The sequence below is a fragment of the Neofelis nebulosa genome, chromosome 7 (assembly GCF_028018385.1).
Source record: "Neofelis nebulosa isolate mNeoNeb1 chromosome 7, mNeoNeb1.pri, whole genome shotgun sequence".
Taxonomy (NCBI): domain Eukaryota; kingdom Metazoa; phylum Chordata; class Mammalia; order Carnivora; family Felidae; genus Neofelis; species Neofelis nebulosa.
The window spans coordinates 123,816,952-123,838,953 of NC_080788.1; the positions used below are offsets into that span (position 1 = coordinate 123,816,952).

General features: G+C 48.5%; 1 protein-coding gene across 32 annotated transcripts in view; it reads left to right on the top strand.

Annotated features, from left to right (window-relative positions):
- The first annotated feature begins 725 nt into the window (after positions 1-725).
- Positions 726-22,002, top strand: part of NRXN3 (neurexin 3) — a 1,582,316-nt gene continuing 1,561,039 nt past the window's right edge. For 15 of the 32 annotated variants that reach the window (XM_058739859.1, XM_058739874.1, XM_058739860.1 and 12 more), the window contains exon 1: positions 727-1,054. The gene's annotated coding sequence lies outside the window, so the exon portion shown is untranslated. Of the gene's footprint in view, positions 1,055-22,002 lie in introns of all 32 variants that reach the window. The other 17 variants (XR_009264656.1, XR_009264657.1, XM_058739879.1 and 14 more) reach the window with 2 other exon arrangements.

Below are 22,002 nucleotides of genomic sequence, written 5' to 3' on the forward strand. Positions count from 1 at the left end.
AGGGTTTGGGGGTGCAGTAGAAATACCTAGGCCCTGAGCTCAGGGTGTGAGCCACAGATGGGAGCCATCCCCCTGACCCACCACAGTGCTAGACCCTTGCCTCTGTCTTTGTTAGCTCACAGCCCCTGTGCATAGGGTTGGCTATGCCTCCATCTGTCTTTGTAACTAGCAGCCCTTGGAGGGGAAGCCCAGTTTGTCACCTTCATTTCTATGTCCCCAGCCCTCATCCTATACGCTGTGCCTCTTCCTAAGCAGGCATCCAAAGTGCTTGTTGAAGGAATGGCTTTGTGTCCTAGTTACAGCCCTAGCCTCCATCTGATGCTCAAGGATTGCCCTGGTTTTGCAAGGAGTGGCTACTTGGGGAAACTGAGGCATGCTTTTAGGTCAGGGTCCTTTCCACTCCCTGTCTGCAATGAGACACATGCATCTTCAGCAGTGGGGAAGTGGTTAGTCTACTGAACCCATAAATGAAGATTTTGTCTTTATTTTCATTCCTGCTTCGGTTCTGGCAAAGAACCTTCCTCAGGCTGGGGTAGGGGGAGAACTGAGCTCCTGACACTGCCTCTTAGTCTTAGGGGGCTGCACAGTGCCCCTCCCTGATGGTATCTTCTCAGCTGTTTGCAAAACAGTCAGGGAGGAGGTGAAGCCCTGAGCCAGGCAGCTTGGCTGTCTCTTTAAATGCCGGGGTCTGTGTGGGAGAGGGAGGGGCCGGCTCTGGAGTGCGTGAAATTCCTGGGCTCCCCGGCAGTCTCAGGCTCCGAGCTCAGCCCTACACATCTCCTCTTGCATGCAACTCCCTGAGAGGGAGAGGCGAGCGTGTCCTCCCCTCTCTTGCAGCCGCCAGCATCTTGAGCCACCGCGGACCTGCTTTTCACACCTCCGACACCCCCCTCCCTTCTTCCCCGCCACTCCCTCCCAGAGAGAGAGAAAAGGAGAAGGAGAGAGAAATATTCTGGAATTTGAACCTTTCCAAAGAGGAAACATACCCAGAAAACTCAGTTGATTAAACATCAAACAAACAAACAGATCCAAAATCTTCTGTTCAACTGGAAAGGTAAGGTTTTGGGGGAAAGGCAGGCAGGCAGGATGTGAAACAACTCAAGGTTCTTGTTCGTTCTGGGAGGAGGTTGCTCCTGAGAGGGTAGAAGTTTTCAGTTGGGAGCCACCAACCTAGATTTTCTTTTTTTTTTTTTTTGGATGCTGGATCAGAGAGTCTCAGCTGACCACAGGAATGGCTTTTCAACTGCCTTTCTTTTCCTTCACTTGCTCCTGGAAGTTGAGTTCTTTTGCTCCAGATGTTGGAAAAGTCAGAGAATGTTTTAGATTTTTTTAAATCTTTTTTTCTTCTAAGTCTTTCTCCTATTTGCTTGGATTTTTAGTCTGAAATGATGTGTGCTTGTCACTTCATTCTGGGCAGATAGTTTTTTTGGCATTTTGTAGTTACTTTCCCCCTAATTATTTTTTTTTGGCGGGGGGAGGGCTGGTTCAAATGAGAAGGAGAAGAGACACTCTGAGGATCATAAGACAAAATTGAATTGAGACAGGGATTTCCCTAGCTGTTGAGGAATTGAGAGGGGTGTGTGTGTGTGTGTGTGTGTGTGTGTGTGTGTGTGTGTGTGAAAGAGAGAGAGAGAGAGATTTTTTTTGGAAGGGGTGTGAGGATGTGGTTCTTGAGTCTCAAGATTCAGGTTGGACTCCCGCTATCTTGTTGTGAAGGTGGGCATAATCAGAGGTGAAAAGGGAGTATGTATATGTGTGTGTGTGTGTGTATGTGTGTGTGTGCGCGTGTATGCTCCTGTTTGGATCCGTTACAAGGGAATCTTCCTTCTCTGCCTTCCATTTGTTTATATTAATGATTTAGTAGCAGGCTTGCCTGAAAACTTCCACTCTGTGTAAGCACTGTGGGTTTTGCAAGCTCTCAGTGACCTTAAAGGCTGGTTCGATGTCTTTTTTTTCAAGGTATTGTGTTGTACCCAGAGTTTTGGCTCTTTCACTCTCTCTTTTTTAACCATGAAACTTAACTGCTTTAGAAACATCATCCTGATGACAAGGGAAAAATAATCTGTCCTCCCCCCACCCCCCATCCCTTCCTAGGCCAGTGATGTAATACCAACCTATGGGCTCGGCTGCTTTGCAGGTGACTTACCCTGTGATTACTTGTTAAAAAAAATAAATTTCTTCCTCCCTCCATTAAATGCCTCCTCTTTTGATCTTGATATAGAAATATCATCATGCAGTGAGACAACTGTATTTTTGCTAACTCTTACAGGGGTTTAGGTAAGGTAGGATTTCTTTCCCCTGATCACTGATTTTTAATTTTTTTTTAAACGCAAAGGTCAGAGATCATTAATAGCTAGGCTAGGATGGAGCAAGACACAGTCAGACCACCTAGGAAAAGTGGGAGAGCTGGGGCTGTCCTCTCCCCGCTTCCTCCGGTCATTCCCGCTTGGGGAGATAGTTTCCTTTTACTAGACCAATCCACCTCAACATTCCTAATTCTTTCTCTGCCCTGGGTCCTATGGATGGCCCTGGGAGCATGAGGGTCACTCCTCATCACACCTGGAGGACAGTGTAGTTTCAGGGGTCAGATGACCGTTTGCCTTTGTGATGAAGGTTCCAATGGAAATTTGAACTCCCAGCGCACTGGGTGACTCTGTGCTCGGGATAGTCTATCTGGGGGCACCTGGAGGTTAGGTCTGACGAACCTGAAGAACTAGCCCTCTATGAATTTGCCATTCTGGGGTAGAGTCTCCTTTCATCGTTCAAGGGCTTCTGCATCGCCTTTCGAGTTAAAATGGTCCCGCTGGTTATGATGGGCAAGTTTACCTAAGGGCTACTGGGTACGTGGCGGAGGGTTGGAGGGGGGGAGAGACATAGCAAGGCTGGTATTTTTTTTTAATCTTCTAGCTTAATCTGCCTAAGTGATATTGGGGCAAACGATATTTCAGATGGGTGCTGGTTGTGCAGAGACATTCCTATTGTTTGATTTTTTTTTTTTTTTTTTTTTGGTTGGGGAGTGGAGAGCAAGGGCTCTTGGCCCATTTTCTGCAGCCTGGGGTTCATCCTGTGAGCCAGTCTTCCTTCTGGAAGAGGGGGAAAAGGCTGGATGCTGGAAGTTCGTTATTAAAGTGAGCAACAGGGCTGGGTTAATTTTTTTTTTTTTGAACAACCGGACTGTGCGAATGCCCTTTTCTGGAGCTTTCCGGCCCTTTCTAGTGAAATAATGATATAAAAAAATTGTTTCTTAAGATGAGGGGGCCAGAAATCAAAGGGATTCTAGATTTTGAGAGACAACTACTTCTTTGCTTCTCTGGTAGCTCCCTGTTATTAATTATTGGGGGTTTGACGGGGTCTGGCCTCCTTTTTTGTTAATTTCTTTTTAATGCTGCGTTTCTACTGAATATGTTGATGATTTGCTTCTTATATAAGGGAAAGAATGTATTGAGGTGGATTGATGCTTGGGGTTTTGAGATCGGCTACTGAGATTGGGTGGCGGTTGGTGTGTTTGTCGATATGCATGGTAGGAAGGTCTTTTCTTTTGGGTGGTGGGGGACAAGGGGATGGTTGGAAAATGGTAGATGAGAAGCTACAGCGAGTGGGGATATGAGGGGAGGTGGAGATGGGGTCGGAAGTCACCGGTTTGCAGAATTTCTGTTCTGCATCCCCCTTTCTTTCGCTCCTTGGGAAAAAAAAATCCATTATCTCTAAAAACACATTATTCTTCAATTGGCCTTTTAGAGAGAAAAAGAGAGGGAGGGGAGGGGTTAATTTGGTAAGGGGGCTTGGTTGTAATTAGCCCACTGCTGCAAAACCGAGATAGAGAAATCCACCGGCACCAGCTTTGGGGGCACAGAGAGGCAGCGGGAGATGGGGGACAGGTTGTCAGCCTTAGGTGAACAGTGGAGCGGTGGGGTTGGCGTTTGGGTATTGTGTGTGTGTCTCAGGTGCTCGTGTAGTTTTTTCCACCCCACCACCAATTACCCCCTTTATCCTCCCCCAATTTTGCCATGCTCTTCTTGCCTTCTATTGCCACACGCGGCTCTCCCCTACCCATACGCCCCCTCCCCCTTTCCTCTAGCCCTTTCCATCTCGATGAGAAAATTCTGATTCTGATGGCTCTGCGGCTCTTTTTTCTTTTCTTTTCTTTCCTTTTTTTTTTTTTCTTGCAACACAACAGTGGTGCGATGGCCTTTCCTACATGCCACACGGATGCAGCCTTCTGATAGGAGGGCTAAGTCGGCACATCTACACACGCACTTGCACACGCTCTTGCACACACACTCACACACACGGACACAGGCGACCAAGGGCTGGATTTCGTTTGGTTTCATTCCCCTCTGTGGCTCTCCCCACCCCTACCTCCACCATGGCTCCTTTCCACCCATCTTCATACGGGCAATGCAGTAACGTTATCCACGTCTCTTCCCCACACTGCTCTCTTCTTTCTCCTCGCCATTATTCTTTCCCGAAAGCTGTGGTGTGTCGCAGTTCATGGGATTAGCATGTTGGAGAGTCTTTGGGGGAGGGCGCCTCTTGAAAAGGGGAGTGGAGTGGGGGTAGATGACATTAATGATTTTTTTTTTTTTTTGGCCAAATAAGCACCCAGTGATAATGATCCAATTTAACCATCCGTGTAATATGCGTTTGCGGCACATTGGAGGAAGGTTACGGGGAAATCAGAGTCTGGACTGGGTTACCTCTGGGGAGGTTTGCTGCTTGGACAGTAGAGAGAGACACCACCCCCACACCCACACATATGTATGCTCTCTTACACACGCCAACACACACAGCTCTGCTCAGTGGGCTGTGTCAAGCCAGAGGGCACTGCAGAACGTCCCAGAGTTGTCGTTGTTCGTTGCGAGCACAGAGTGATGTCTTTGTCCTACCCGGCTCTCTCTCTGATGTCCGATGTCGTCTGGTCTTGAAATTCTTCGTGGCCTTTGTGTTGCCCTTCGGGTGGGGGCTGGGGGGATGTTTGTGTTTTGTCAGACACCAGTGTGCGTCCAGTTGGACCACATGGGAGTGTCGACACCATGTGTGCAGGTCACGCAGGAGGCTGACTGCCTGTTTGTGCCGCCGGAGTGTGACTGTTGGCCATGGCTGTGCGCGGGGCTCTGGAGAGGTGTGGGGGTGCCAGCCCTGGGAAGCTGACTTCCCCTTGGGGAGGGGAGGGCAAAAAGCGAGGGTGTTCAGTGGGAGACAGAGGGCAATGGAGTGTTCAGGATAGCTGAGAAGGGGGTGGAGGGGGAGAAACCTTTCGGGTCTCCAGTGGAAGCGTCGCGTGAGGTCCCCACGTCCCCAAACCAGCCTGTGGGCGGGGGGTGCTCGTGGATGACTGGTGGGCGGATGCAGACTGAAGGCAGAGAGGTGGGCGAAATTGAGGGTTTCCCCACCATCTCCGGAGCCCCAGGGAGAAGGGCCCTGCCCTCCCAGCACCAGCCACCCTTGGGAGGCTCGGCCTTGGTTGAGGCTGCAGCCCCCAGGAGCTGAGATCTTCCTGGGCCAGGAAAACAGCCGAGCCCCCAGTGCTCGGGGCTCCAGCTGCCTTAACTATCAGACGCCATTTTCTGTCTCCTTTGGCTAAAGGTGTGCCCTTCTTTATGCAATTATAAATGAAATTGGTAAACATTTTGCCCGAAAGAAAAAAAAAAAAAACCTCCCCAGAGCAAAATGCTGATTGTCCTCCATTTCTGACATCCCTCTCCCTTCCCGGGGCTGACCTTGAAGAGTTAGGGAGAAAGGGTTACGTCATTGCCAGAGAAAGGGGAGAAATAGCGAGTAGGATGCCTCTGGGGCAAATTTTTGTGCCAGACACAGATTAGAGAATGCTCTTCGGATCCCCCCTCTCTTCTTACCTCTTTATGACCCTTGTGTGTGGATGGGGGACTTGCAAAAAGTGGAAGTGCCTCTTCCAAAGCTTGCCTCCTAGAAACATACCTGCCTGGTACCTTAGTCCCGGCAGTGATCAGGCTGGGTCTCCCCCAAGCATGCACCTGCAGGGGGAAATGGCTGAGGCGCAGCTCTGACCCTTGAGGGCCAGCCCTGGCTGCTCTGCAGTGACTAAGTGAGGCCGTGCAGCTGGGCCAGCCACAGGTGGCAGTACGGGGCTCAGCAGGGGCTATGTGTGGGGCCTGCTCCCAGTCTCTTCCTCCAGGTCTGTGCTCAAATGATGCCTGCTCAGAGAGCACTATACTGACTGGCTTTCTAAAATAACCCCCTGACCCCACCTCCAGCCACTTTCCAGCCTGTTACCCTGCCTTTAATTCAGATTTGCTAATAATCGCTACCTAGTACTGTATTATATACTGAAGTGTTAAGGTGATCTCGTCTCCTCTAGAATGCAAGCTCCAGGAGCTCAAGGGCTTTGTTTCTGTTCATCGCAGTGTTCCCAGCACCTAGGACACTTCCTGCCATGTAGTAGGTGCTCAACAAATATTCGTTGATTGGAGGAAAGAACCATATGGGTTTGGTATTGGGGTTCTCTTTTCTTCTCTAGCAGTTTGGACCTGTCTTCTGGGAAGGCTGAACTTGGCCTCTGGCTGTCTTATCCCTCCCTGCAAGTCCCAGATCTGCTGGAGGGATTGGAAAGTATGAAACTTTCTGATTGAGAAAGGTCTCCATGCCTGACTCAGAGTGACTCTGCCTCCTTCCTCATCCCTGTAATATTAGCCATCATCATCATAGTGGTAGTAGTAATAGTATTGGTATGGCTGCCATTTTTGAGGACCTTGATATGTACCAAGTTCTGCACCAAGATGGGTTGTTTTGTAAACATTCAGTATCTCATTTTATTCTCCAGACTGCTCAATGCAGTATGTTCTTATTACCTGCCTTGGACAAAGGAGGAGGAGACCAAGGCTTAGACTTACACAAAGTAATGTAGTAACCTGTCAGTTCAAGGATTTGAACTCCTAGAGCCCAGTTCATAACCCTTATGTTATACTGTTAGAGGTAAAAGGGAGTTGAGCGATCATCTCACCTGGTGCCCTCAAATACAGACGAGAAAACTGAGGTTTCCAGAGATTAAGTGGTTTGTCCAAAGACACTTGATCCAGAGACAAAGCTGGAGTCCAGGTTTCCTGGCTGTCCAGGTATTTCTCTTTTCACACCATCATGCTGCCTTGTGAGTATGCATCCCTTCTCAAAGGATAATGTGTTAGTGGCAGCCTCAGGGCCCCTCTTAGTTCTCCTCCTTCCTCTGTCAGAGGAGTGGGTCTCTCCTCACCAGGTGAGATGAGTGGGAGTAGGTGTGTCTTTAAAGAGGGCAGACTTGATTCTTACAGAGTAGAGAGAGATTGGAGGAAGACTGCTGGCCTATACTCCAAGGTTACTGGAGTCTCTGAGAGCTAGTCAAGGTCATCCTCTGGATGTACTGGAGGAAGAGACTGCAGTGGCGTGCTCTAGGTTCTCAGTCCCATGTAGCCCTACCCATTAAGGTTACTCTCATATACAGCTGGGGCTCCATTCAGAAGTCCGAGCAGCTGGTGACTGGATCTTGTTGACCTGGGAGCTTGAATACTTCTCCTAGACTGGCTTAGCCCTTGTTTCTCAAAAAAAGGGAGGCATGGGGTCAGACATTAGCCTTGATGTGTTTCATTTCTATGTCCAGTGGCTGGCTGGGGAGCATGATGTCATGAAATGTGGGTGAAGGGCCCCTACCAAATCCCTCTGCTTCACCCCTAGGAACTGACTGTGACTTGGGGAGGGGTTAGACCTCCTAGCCCTGTGTGTGTGTGTGTGTGTGTGTGTGTGTGTGTGTGTGTGTGTGTGTGTTGTGTTTATGTGTGTGTGTGTTTTGGGGGTCAGGGTGCTGGGGGAAAGGAGGCCAGAGTAAAGTGGATTCTGAGAACCAGGGAAGACTTACCTCGTGCCTGGATCTTGAGATAGGGCATGAAGCTGTTTCTGTGTGACCTTGAGATGGGGTGACCAGATGCCCTGGTTTGCAGAGACAGTTCTCGTCTAGGCCTTTGTCCTAGTGTATAATTATTAACTTTCAAAAGTGTCCTGGTTTGGATGATAAAATATATAGTCATCTTTCTTTGAGATGGCATCACCCACTTTCTGTTAATGGGTAGAGAGAGGAAAGGGAAATACAAGAGACGGAAATCCAATTTTAGGAAGAAGGTGACTGGGAGTAGAGCCTTTCCCCAGAGATATTTCCACTTATCCCACATTTGTAAAGAATGAAGACCTGAATCTTTTGATTAGTTTTTCTATGAACATCGCCACTACTACTAATCTCACTACTCTTACGACACTAGCCAACATTTGAGTCCTATTTTGTGCCAGATACCATGCTAAGCCCCTGACATGCATTATCTCCCTTAATCTTGCCAAACCCTATGAGGTGGGTGCTGTTATTATCATTTCTGTATTACGCCCCCTTCCCCAAGGCCTAAAGAGGTTAAATAACATGTCCAAGGTACTGTGGGTAGAAGTGGCAAGGTCACGATTCGAATCCAGTGGGCCTGGCTCGGATGCCTCTGGTCTTAACTACTGTGTCATACCACCTCTGTGGGCCTGTCCTCCAGTTCCCCAAGTCTGGGAACCTGATTCTGAGAACTGACCCACTTGCTGGGCAGTCTGACTGACAACTCTGGGACATGCTGAAGATATTAGTGCCAGTCAGTTGCTGCCACTTTAGGCTTAGGGGGAGGACACTGCTGGCCTTGTAGTGGCACTGCTGGTTGTCTCTGTGATGGCACTTGGAAACTCTGTTCCCCACGGTGTCTGTTACCTTCTTCCTCACTTCAGGCATCTTGTCAGAGGGAGGAGTTTAGGTTGTTTGGGTTGGTGGTGAGTTGGCAGAAGGCAGAGAACCTGCAATGTATTTCTCTCTGCTCCGTGGCCCTGATCCTTGATGGGCTCACACTCTCCAAGGTCCCCACAGCAGGGCCTGGCCCTTAGTGGGAGAGTCGGGTGAGTGGACTGTCATCTAGCACCTGCTGTAAGCGAAGTGTGGTGTTCTGCCATATTTCCTTTAGATAGGTAGTGTTCTCATTTGTCTGACAAGGAAACCAACGGGGTTAAATAGCTTGTCTAAGATCGGACAGTGAGAAAGAAGTAACAGACCTTGAGTCTGACTCTAGAATTCATGCCGTTTCCAAGAACTTGCACTGTTCCCCCTCCTGAACCCTGGAGGAGAGGGGGCAGGAGTTGGAACATCTAAAATGGGGCCTAGAGGAGGGGAGGTCTTCAGATCAGCTCTTGAGGCTGAGGGCTGGAGGGCGTATCCGGGGCTCATCATCCTGGTCAGGCAGGGCAAGACTGCTGCTGAACCCTCAGTTGGATGAATGCTGGTTCTAGTCTGGAGAGGAGGGGGAAGGTAAGGCTCATCCACAGCTTCATAGGTGGAGTCAAGGGGCATCCAGAAGAAGGTGCCTCTTTCCCTCAGGGAATAGTGATACATGTACTGACACCAAATCCCACCTCCTGCCTCCTGTGTCGACATCATCAGGTCAAGGGTCAGAAGGGATGGGTGGTCTCTCTGCCTACAGCCAGGGAGGGGGATACACAGAGGGAGGAATCTGGGATTCCCCATGCTGGAGGGCTCCACGGGGAAAGGAAGAACTTTTTCTTGGTTGAGAGGCAGGGGAGAGAAGAATATTTTTTCTGACTGAGGGGATGGTCTGAGGCCCCCAAGCTGAGCTGCATTAGCTTCATTGCAGTCCCATTGAAGACTGTGTTTATTTTTCCAATAATGTGTTAATTAAACATCGATTTCCGGGTGGAGGAAAGGGAATTGGATTGCTAGAGCTAAATGGAGTGAGGAGGATGGGGAGCTGGTAAGAGGGGCCCCAAGCTGGAGTCAGCATTCTGCACATTGCCCCAGGGGGGTAGAGGGGAGCTGGGGCTGCCTCTTCCCTGGGCTCTAAATTTGGAATTGCCATCTCCCCATGAGCCTTCAGGAGGCATCTTTTCTACGCATTGGCTGCCAGAGCAGACAGAGAATGTTCTTTGCCGAACCTCAATTCAAGGAGGAGAAATGATTATTCCTCACCTTCCCCAGCATCTTTGCATTGTGGAGCTACCCTGTGCCAGGCTTCATGTTGGGATCCTTCAGCAAACTTGGTGCTAGTACTTTTATACCCCCACTTTGGTGATGAGGAAACTGAGGCTCGGAGAAGTAGCAAGTTCAAGAGCAAAGAGCTGGCAAAGCCTGGCAAGAAAGGGAGCCCTGGAGGAGTAGAAAGTATCAGGTTGGCAGAACAGCTGTCAAGGACCCAAGCTCCTGCGAAGGAAAAAAAAAGAAAAGAATGCAGCATCTAATAGGCAATAAACAGAACCATTTGATATTTGATCTCTGGCCAAGATTGATTGAGCTTTTACCATGTGCCAGGAGGTGCATTAAGTGCCTCGCATGTAGCTTGTGAGGATGTAGTGGCTAAGTGTCAGGGAGTGTTACTCCCATTTTAAAGATGAGGAGAGTGGGGCTTGGAGAGCTTAACTTGCCTGAGGTCGCAGAGTTGGTGGATGGAGCTGAGGTAAAAACGGAGGTAAGACGTTAGTAAAGAGGACTCTAGGAACCTTCACAGTTGTGTTCCATTATCTCATACACACTGAGGACACGGGGCCTGCTCAGCAAGCCACCTACAACTTCTAGGAGGGAAGTATGTGGGGCTCTTAGGATGGATGCTCTGACCAGATCATGTGCCTCAGGAATATCTGGGGTCTTGCCGTGTGAACCCCACTGTCTGATCCTTTCTCAGCTCGAGCCTCTGGTTGGGCGAAGGCTGTTCTGGGGTGTTCGCAGTGCTTGGAGCCTGTAGGGTGAGCTGGGTGGTGACATTCGGTTAGAGCAGTGGTTCTCAAACTTTGCTGCATATTAGAATCACTGTATTAAGTCCCAAACCTATGTTGTACCTCATGTTAATTAAATCAGAATATTTAGGGGAAAGACCCTGGCATCAGTATGTTTTAAAGCTGCCTGGGTGATTCGGTCAGGCTTGCAAACCAGTGATTCAGAACACTCTCTGCTACCAAGCAGGTGCTGGCAGGCTAGGCCAGCATCTGTTTCCAGAGTTACGTTGGAATTGTGGAAGTAATTAGTTATACACACCCAGGACCCAGTGGGGACACTGCTTATCTTGATCGGTTTCCTTCTGAGAAGAGCCTCTTTCAGACTTTGGTATGCATCAAAATGTCTGGGGAGCTCTTATAAAATGCATATTCGCAGGCCCAGCCCACTGCACATCTGAGTTAGGAGTCCTGGGGTGGAGCCCAGGAATCTGCATTCAAAGCAAACACTTTCTGTGGCTGGGTGAAGTCATGACATACAAGGTCAGCCTCAGAGCCCCCTCTGTCCCATGCCAGTACTTGTGAAGCCCTGTCTCTTTGGAGGGCAAAAAGGCGAGGCCAGGGACTGCTGTGGTTACCTGTTGCTCTGTGAGACGAGGCCTTTCTTGCTCAGGACCCGCTGGCCACTACTGGCGTGGGAAAGCCTGTCACCTGGCTTGGGTCCCTGCTACCCACTGCCAAGCCTTGCGTGGTGCCCTGTGCACAGCAGCCCTGAGGGAGGAGAGGATGATTTCAACCTGGAAATTCGGCAGGCTCCCTTCTCAGGTTTAAAAAAATCAGAGTAAATCTCTGCACAACTTGAGTGTTTGGAAGTCTGTCAGCAGCAACCACCCTGAGTCTTCCCCAGGGATCGGTGAAACAGCTTCTCTGGGGCTCATTTTAAACTTTTCTTCCAAAGCTGTCAAAAAATGGAGAATAGTCAGAGACTCTCAGAGCTGGAAGGGACCTTGGTGATCATCCATGCTAGGGCTACTATTCTATTTATCTGTTCGTGCATTTATTCATCCAACAGATATTTATTAAACACCTACTATATCCAGGTGCTGGGAATATAGCCACAATGAAGAGAGACACTTGGTTTATCTCTGATGGAGCTTAAGCTTGGGTGGAAGGGCAAATATTAAACAACACGAAGAAATATGTAATCATTAGTTATGATGAGTTGCTCCGAAGGAAAAAGTACGGGGGGCACTGCAAATTTTGGAGCCCTGATGTAGCATGATGGTGTGGAGGAAACGACAGCTAAGATTGATCAAGTGCTCACTCTGCACAGGCCCTATTATAAAGGCCTCACCTTCTTTTTTTTTTTTTTTTAATTTTTTTTAACGTTTACTTATTTTTGAGACAGAGAGAGACAGAGCATGAACGGGGGAGGGGCAGAGAGAGAGGAAGACACAGAATCGGAAGCAGGCTCCAGGCTCCGAGCCATCAGCCCAGAGCCCGACGCGGGGCTCGAACTCACGGACCGCGAGATCGTGACCTGAGCTGAAGTCGGACACTTAACCGACTGAGCCATCCAGGCGCCCCAAGGCCTCACCTTCTTATTTTATCTTCATGCTTAGTCTCAGAAGGGAGTACTGTTATTACCATGTTGCAAAGGAAGAAACAGAGGCACAGAGAAGTGCCCAGGCTGGGACAACAACTGAAGTCTGTCTGACCTTCTTCCCCCACCTCAAACATCCCACCTCAGAAGACCTGGTATTTGTTCTGAGGGCAGAAGGATGAGGTGGGGGCGAGGAAAAACCAGAGAAGTTAAGAGAATGCTGATAAGGGGCACCTGCATGGTTAAGTATCTGACTTCGGCTTAGCTCGTGATCTCGTGGTTTGCGTGTTCCAGCCCCACGTTGGGCTCTGTGCTGACAGCTCAGAGCCTGGAGCCTGCATTGGATTCTGTGTCTTCTTCTTTCTCTGCTCCTCCTCTGCTTTGTGCTCTGTCTCTCAAAAATAAATAAACGTTAAAATAATTGAAAAAAAGAAAATACTGATAATTCTGGCATGTGTGGAGCTCTAGGTGCCAAGCATTGTGCAAAATCCTTGGCCAAAATTATGTCACTGAATACCCGCAATAACTAAGTAAACAGTAGGAATTCTTATCCTCTTTTTGCAGGTGAGGAAACTGAGGCTGTGAGAGTTTGAGTTTACAGACGGTGGACCATCTGAAATCCACCCCATCTGGGCTGCTTGGGTCTCCCCTGTTGGGCAGTGCTAATCACAAAGAGTGGCTGACGGTGGGGGTTCTCCCAAGGCCCACAGGCCTGCTTGTTCTGGGTCAGGGAGAACCCAGAGGGAGGGAGGGACAAAGGCCCTCTCTCTGGGCAGCCAGAGCAGTCTCTGTATCATGAGCAGTCTCCATTTTTCTTTCCTCTCGCAAGAGCCACAAGGCCAGCCTTTGGGTCTGTTGGCCCACAAGCCCCATAGGGAATGCTTACCCTCTGTCCTCTACCTTTCAGCCCTACCTGTTGCTAATTAGTGAGATGCTGGTCACCTGCAGTTCCCTCCCTCCTCCTCTGAACACCCTCCCTGTGTTCATCTGAGGTCTCCTCTGCCTTTGAGCTATGGAGTCCTCTGGCCCACCCTGAGCTGATCTGCACTGAGCAGATGTGAATCGAGGTAGGAAGAAGTATAGGGACCCAGGTCACGGACTTGGTCTAGAGTCACGAGGGAGAGTCAGGACCATGTATGAAGAGAAAGGAAATGTGTTCTCAGGGCACTGGTGAAATACTGAATTCCTGAAAAGTTTGCTAGGACACAGGACTTCATTTCTTCAACCTCCTTTCTGACCTGACATGCAGGTGAGCAAATATGTGTGTGGAGACAAGCATCCTATGAGATGGAGGCCTCTCTGTACCCTGCTGGAGTCCTCTTCCAGGATTGGCAGGGTGGTTCTGGCCAGGGGGATGCCAGAAGTGGGCAGTCAAGCTTTTCGTCTGCTTTTCTGCAGCCCTTGGCGTGGTGGGGGCTGCCTCAGTACTTGGCTCTGACTCTGATGAGCCTAACACTTGAAGGCCACTCCCCAGATTCCTGGAATTGAGATGGAAAAAAGAAGGCAGGGAAGCTTTCTCCGAGAAGGGGTGGGATGTGTGGGAGGTAAGGAAGTTGGCTTGTGTGTGGGCCGTGGCGTTTGGATAACCGGCACACGCACTTTTATCATATGTGTGTGGTTACTTTTATTTTTCTACATTCACCTCCTTAAAAAAAGCGACTTGTTTTCTTATTACAGAATAATGTGTGTTTGTTATAGAACACTTGGAAAATACTAAAAACAAAAATAAGAAGTCACCTGTAAATCTCCCCTCCAGAAATAACCAGTGGGAAAATTTTGATAGCTGTCCTTCCAGCTTCATTTCTAAGCATCCACAAACCAGGGTGTGCTATTTTGTTTTTAAAGAAGTTCATTCTCTCATTTAACAAATACTAATTGAGAGCCCACTCTGTGCCAGGCACCGACATCACATTTTGGAAGCTCTCACACTAGCTTGATTTTTCACTTAAAGATATATCATGAGCACTTTTCACAACAGCCTCTCATGCCGTTGAGCTTCCAGATTTAGATTTTGGGTGTAATGAGGCAGTTGGCAAATTTTGGCATCTAAGATCTTCTGTCTTAAGGAAGGATTGCTGAGCCTCTCTTTCCTTGGTACCTAAGACAATCACCATATTAGACCCTTTGGGAGAAAACGTGTCCCTTTGCCAGGAAATAAGGAAGGGACAGAAGAAGGTTTGAAGGGTGGGAAAAATCCTGGCCCTTATTTAGTGTTAGAGTCTGGGACTTCTCCCAATGGGGGTTTGGAAAGGAGAGATTCCATTCTCTTATATAGAACCTTAGCATCCTAGAGAGTGGGTAGAACCTTAGCGCATGGCTGGTTCACCCTCCTCAATGTAGAGATGGGGGCTAGGAGCAGTTAAATGACTTGCCCAAGAATACACAGGTGGTTGATGACAGAGCTGAAGCTGGAACTTGGGGAGCTGAGCTAGCGAGAGTTGCATGATGATGGTTGGGGGTGGATTTGATAGAAGTGGTATAGAGGGAGCCCATTCAGGCTGGATGGAGGGGTTCCAGTGACCTTGATTGAGTTTGGATACTGTATAGAAAGGAAGTTTGCAATACAGGTCTGATTTTCTGCCCTTCAATGATCTCCTACCCCATTCCTTATCCACAGTGTACCCCATGCCATTATCTCTCATATGCACATCTGTGGGTCTATGGAGGCCTAGGAGATGGGGTGTGAGAGAAGAATGCCCTCTAGAATGCCAGTATTACTCACAGACCAAGCTGGCCTGGTGCAGGTTTCCACATACTCAGTTTTGCAAATATCTACAAGGTACTTCCTTTGCCTCGGGAGGGGGTGGGGCATTGTGTCTGGTGCTAGGGACACAGAAGAGAGTAATGGTTGGCATTTTTCTAGTGAAGGACATTATGACTGTATGTAACCACAGCAGAGGGCCTAGATCCAGGATAGAAGGAACCACATGGGCTTTCATGGATGGGAGGATTCCTTCTTGAGAAGTAAGGGAGTGTGAGGAAGGTTTCACTGAGAAGATGGAATTTAAAGAATGACATCAGTAGATGGAAGAGAAGGACTGAGGATGCCAGGCCAAGGAAACCACATGAGGAAAGGCAAGAAAATGAGGAATTTGTCCTCAGTACATAGGAGATTGACCTTTTATAGCACATAGGTAGAGGACTGAGTGAGAGATGGGGCTGGAGAAGGATGTTCCAGCTCATTTTCAAAGGACCTGGAATGGTAGGTGTTTCAGTTGGGATGATCTCAATCATTGGAATCCCAACTCAATCTGGCTTAATACAGAGGAAGCTCTGGGGAATGGAGTTTGGAGTTTACATAACTCAAGTTTTGGAGAATGGACCTCAGCTGTGGTTCAGTCTAGGAGTGCCCAATATTGTCAGGGCCTCAGGCTGGCTCTGTCGATGGTAGTAAAATGGCTCTGCAACTCTAGAGCTCATGTGGGTACAGCTCACCCTTGAAAGTAAAGAAATTCTCTTCGCCCAGCCATTGGACAAAAGTCTTGGGCCTCCTTTTGGTTGGACCAATTAGGTCACAGGTCCCTCTCTGAATGAGTTGTAACAACTCTGAGCAGTTATAACCTCTTGCTCTGCCCTGACAGCAGACGGAGGCATCCAGTCCCAACCATGTGGCTACTTCACCATGAGTGGGGGTACAGTGGATGCTGGTCGCTGCAGGATAGTGGGTAAAGACATCAGGACTCTCGTGTGTGTGTCCCGGGGAACATGGGACATATTAGAGCAGCAGGGTGGCCTTTTCACCTTTGTAGTAGGAGAACTCTAGAGATGGGAAGGGAAAGTCACTGGATTTCCAGAATTCGGAGCAAGGAGGACACTGCCTGGCTGACATGGGTCTACTTTCTCAGCAGAAGCCACCAAGCTGGATCATTGAGCCCAGCCCAGAATATGGTCCACGTGGGTGCCTGTGACTCATCCTGGCACACAGACAGAGCAAGAGGATAACTTACAAAGGACCAAGCCAGTCTTCATCTGTCAACAGCATTCTCCTGTGGTTTTTTGTCATTCTTCAGAGAAAAGAGGCTAAGGGTGTTTTAGGGAAGCCTGAGTGTGGGTGCTTCTTGCAGAATACTTCTAAAGGGACTTGTGGTTTCCCGGGTACAGCCTGAGGTGCAGGAACTCGAGTTCATTCTTTATGGATTTGAGGTTTTTTTTTTTTTTTTTTTTTTTTTTTTTTTTTTTTTTTATTCCTTTTGCAGTGTGTCCATGCACAACTCCTCCTGGATCAGCTTTGATCGATAGGTGCCTTGGCAACATCCTCATTTCCTCAGGGATCTGATGGCTTCAGAATTGCTTTGCTGGTTTCTGATCATATTTAGCTGGCCCTTGCTGGGCTGTTATGTGCTCTGGACTATGTTTGGAGAATTAATTTGCTTTATGCCTCAAAGTCAATAGGATGCTTTTTGTTTCTGTTCCCTGAATTGAAGGCAGAAGTTTTACTAGGGCATCCCACCCTGAGCTGACAAAAAGGGGGCTCTTCTGCCATGGTGGTTTTCCTCCTGTGTGTGACTCTGAGTAGCTGGAAATTGAGCTAGAATGATGGGGTGGGGGTAGAGGGGCCTGGGATATGGTGCTCTCAGGTTTCAGGATTACCCAACTGCTCTGAGAGGACTTTTAGGTGATCTATAGACTTAGGGCAAAAGAGCCATGTTTAAATATTAGCTTTATCATTCATAGGCATATAGCATTGGACATTTGGCTTATAAGTTTCAGAGAACAGGTGTGGAGGACCTACTGTGTTCCAGGACTGTCTGGACCATACAAACATTTCTTGTTCTGCAATAGCCCTGAGGTAGCAGTGAGAAGGCATCTCTAAGTCACTGGGGGGCTGCTTCCTGCATGCACTGTGTCCGAGCTATTCCTGTGCTATCTGGCCCCTCATGATATGACCCATGAGGCAGGCAGCAGTATCTTCACTTTATAGATGATCAAAATAAAAGCTCGGCAAGGTTAAGTACTTTGCCCAAAGCCTCTCAGCAAGTAAGTGAGATATAAATCCAGTAGTTTCTGACTTGAAAGCCTGCCATGCTCTGGGTATCAAGATGTGACAGAAAAGCATGAGTTTTGGTATCACACATGCAGACCTAGGGTAACTTCCTGCTGCTTATCTATTAGTCAAGTGGATTCCTCACCTCCTGAGTCCAGTGTCATTGTCCATAAATCAGAGTTATAACATAATCCTTGTTGTTGGGGGATGGCTCAGAATCAAATGACTTCTCCAAGGCTACTTTGTAGCTGGTATGGGAGGATTAGAACCCAAGTGATCTGATGCCACATCCATGGTCTGCTCCCCTTTTCATACCACTTTGGTTCTGCCTGGTCTACAGCAGCCATAGCCATGATACTGATGATGGTGGTAATTTTTATGATGTGTCGCTTGGATTCGGCTAATAGCAAGCCTCTGCTTCTGGTAATGGGTGGGACAGGCCAGCAGATTTTCTTTTCATCTTTCTCCCTCCTGATATTTTGACCTGGGTTTTCTTAGAAGCAAGAGTTGAAGAAATGAGACAAGTGGAAGGGTGAGCTATTAGGGTCTCAGGGTTTTGGGGATTGGGTAGGTCGAGGCAGGAGGTGAGAGAAATCATCAGGTGGCTGAATGGAACATGCCAGAGTCCTTCTTGTGTGCTGTGGAGGAAGGGGAGTCCCTAAGTGGAGTGGGGATCTTGGGCTCACTGTGTGCTTTTGGGACTTTTATAAGTAAGCATATAGGGAACACCCATGTGCCACATGACTGTCCTACCCACACCCCTGGAAGGTTGATATTGTCACCCTCATATTAGAGATAGAGGGACAGGATGGAGGGACTAAATTGGTGATGGCTCCCTAAGACAGTGAGTGTCAGAACAGGATTCAAAAAGGGACTGCTGGATCCAAGGGTTTTCTACTGCAGGATACCTGTGTTTAGAAAAACGTAACTTTCTGCGTATTTCACAGGCTCTTGAAAGATTCTAGTCTACTCCCCACTTTCTACTAGTTGAGGAAACTGAGGCTTAGCAGTCAAATGATTTGGCCAGGTACCCCCAGAGGGAGGAGCCAGCTGTGGTTAAGGCCATGGGATTTTCAGGCTCACGGTTACCTCCCAAATGTGCCGCAGACACCTGCAGTGCCTGCCCAGGGAGGAGCCTGGCAGGAACTGATGGGGCAGTGAGGCTGCAGTGCTGAAGGTTGGCATTTGGAGCCTGATTTCAGGTTCCTTGGATACTCAGGGGCAAATCAGGAGACAAAGGCAGAAGCCTGTGCATAACAGCTAGATCACTTTGGGGCCAGGATATGCCATGGATATTCAGTCAATGAGAACAATTGCGATCTCAGAAGGAGGTGGGGCTCAGCTTACTGAGCGGGGGAGGTACAGGCTGCCATGTTAATTGAGTTGGCTTTCTGGTTATTATAATCTGGGTTTTTTAAGGTCTGAGTCCTGGGCTTTGGCATCAGACTGCCTCAGTTGTGAATGCAGATGAGTCTATTCTGTGTGTATAAATTTTGGGCAAGTAACTCCCCCTTTAAGAGTCCCAGGTTTGCCATTTACGAAACAGGAATGGAGTCACACCCACCCTGTAGATTGGTTTGGAATGTCAAATGAGGACTGGTTTAGTGCTCTCGGAGTTGTATGTCTGGCCTGGACCTCTCCCTTCAACTCAAGTGTGAACATGCACCTGCTTAGCTATCATCTCTTGATTCAACTCAAACTTTCTGTGCTTTTATGTCCTTTAATTTGACCTGCTACCCTGCCCAGTCTTTCCTGTTTGAGAAGAAAGCAATGTCATCCTCCCAGGTGCTCACACCTAAAACACTGAGGATTGTTGTTGACTCCCTTCTGGCTCTCCTGTCCCAACTTCAAGCTGTCAGTAAAGCCTGTAGGCTCTCCCTTAAAAACGGACCCAGAATAGGGCCATATTTCTTACTCATGTGGTCCAAACCACTGCCACCACCTCTTGCCTGGATTATTACAAGGTCCTCCTTACTGCACTCCTGCTTCCACTCTCGCCTCTGTGCATTTCCCGTCCCCCCCCCCCCCCCCAACAGGCTGGAATGATCCTTTAAAATGAAAGTCAAATTATGTTACTGTGCTCAAGCCTTTCCAGTGGCTTCCTATGCAGTGAACCATGGTGGAGAGCTCTAAGTATGACCACAAAGCCCCACCAGATCTGGCCCCAGAACTGTCCACCCTCTTCTCCTTTCATTCTCCTTGCTCATGCTGCTTTTTGAACTTGCTAAGCCCAGTCCAACCTCCATGCTTTATCCTGGCCACTCCCCTGGCTGTTTCCATTCCCCAGGTCTCTGCACAAAATGAACATCCTTGGGCAAGCCTTCCCAGCTACCCTTCCGGAATAGCAGGTCCCTCCTCAGCCCTCAGATCCCCTTATTTTACCTAATTCTCACAGCACCTTACACCATCTGACATAGTATATATGTGTTCATTTTGCTTATTGTCTGTCTGCCTGAATAGGACCTCATCACCCCGAGGGCTGGCTGGGACTTTGTTTTGTTCACACATGGCACCTCGCACGGGGTGAGCATTCAGTAAACACCTGCTGGATGAATGAATGCCCCTGTCCCTGCTTCCATAATTCAGGTGCCTTCTTATGGTGGGTCACTTCTTGCCTAGTCTTTGAGGATCAAATGAGAGTATATTATCCTCTTTCATTCTTCTTCATGAACCACCTTCTAGAGACAAGGCCTGGGACTTCTTGAAATAGCTTTCCATTTTTTTCTCCTTTTAAAAAAGGAATACATTTGCCATGCACATTGGTGGGGGGGGGGAGAAGTAAAGAAAGAGAAACTCAAAAATTAAGCAAAATAAAAAATGTAAAGAAGAACATGAAGATCACTTGGGATCCCACCTCCCAGAAGGAACCACTGTTACTATTGAGATGCCTACCCCTCAAGCTTTCCCCTAGGTCACAGGTTTTCTTCCTAGGGGGGAGGGATGAATTGGGAGGGACATTCTAGAAATGAAGGTATTATTAAGGATACTGGTGACAAAATGATGGTGACAACTGTGGAAAGGTGTGACTAGGAATTGGAAGAATCGGTGACTCTCTTTTTTAGCTTAACAAGTTAGTTTCTAACCAGATAAGGTCACATACAGGAAAGACAGAGATACCTCAGGAAAGGTATAAGGGAAATTCATGTTCGCCTTGTTTTGCTTATTTTTCAAAGCTTCTACTTGGATGGAGCATTCTTTAAGGCCTTGGGATCTGTGTATTCAGTGCAAGCAAATTTGTAACTAGTGTGGTGTGTGGGGCTGGGTTAGGAGGTTGGAGACTGACAGCAGTGGAAGGACTACTTACCCTGTGCCCGGAGTTTAACGTACAGTAGTTAACGCATTTAATTCTCCTGGCAATATTGTGTGGTAGGCATTGTGAATTGCCTTTTACAGAGAACACAGAGACCAGTGGAGAGGTCAAGGGACTTCTCTAGGTGTACCCCCTCATGGGCAGTGGTGTATGATTTGAACCCAGGGTGTCTGACTCCGGTGGCTATGTTCATTACCACAACGAAACATACTTCCAGAGCAGTCATGCTGGAGGGGCAGGTGGGCAGGTGTGGAAATACATTCAATGAAACTGAGGGTGAGGCTGGGACTTTCCATGGGAGGACCCCTTGTAGGGATCCCTCCCAGCCCCCAGAGTTGGTCTACCGCATGGCCAGATGGGCTGTTAGAGCCTGGTTCTGTGTCTTTGTCTGGAAGGTTGTCTGGTGGTTGTGCCACCAATGTGAAATAATGAGGCAAATCTGGAGATAGGCATGGTCAGGAAACCAGACAGCCACCCACTCACGTCACTCTCCAGCTTAGGACATTTGTGGCAAATGACTCCCTGCAGATGGATGCGGAGTTCCAGAAATTGGGGGTGAGCAGGGGTATTAAACCATCCATTCTCCTCTTTGACCTGTGTAAAAATTCTGAATATCTGACCCTGGTGATGGGGGCTGCAGGGTGGTGGGTGGGAAGGTTGTCTTGAATTCATGAAAACCATAGGCCAGTGGACTGAGGGGCAGACTTAATATTCTTACGGGGTGGTACTATGTGGCCCCAGCAGGGGGTTCTGAGTTCTAGCCCTGTTCCCTTCTGCTGCCCCGAGCAAGGGGTATGTGTGGGTGTGCATGGGTGGAAGTGCAGGCTATATATTGTTTGGGTATTGTTACCCTGTCAGAGAGCAGGCGATGGTTCCTGGGCATTAATGCTGCTCAGATGTTAAACTGACACTTACAGTTAGGTCTTATCCACAGAGTGAGGAGATGCTTGTGGTTTCACTGTCACTCCTGAGTCTTGCAACCTGAGTGGGAAGAAGGGCAAGAGGGATTCTGCACTCAGACAGTGGTATGGGGTTTGAGGTTGGGTGCTTTAGCTGGGTAGGAAGTATTGAACTCACCATTGTCCTGCAAAAATAGCTTGTCTCTCAGTTCTGTTTCTCAGGGAAAGAGAAGTCTTCTTGGATTCCATTCATTCAAAAAATCTTTATTGAGCACCTGCTGGGTCCAGACACTGTGTTAGGTCTTGGAGTAGGGGCAGCGGTGTGGGTGACAGCTGGCAGAGTTGACGCATATTCTGGTGGCCCCCTTGACTTGAGTGGATGATGAATTGGATATGGGGATAAGGGAGAGATCAGTGGGGAGAATGATTCCCAGGGTGTTGATGTGAGTAGCCATCAGAAGCTTGGCAT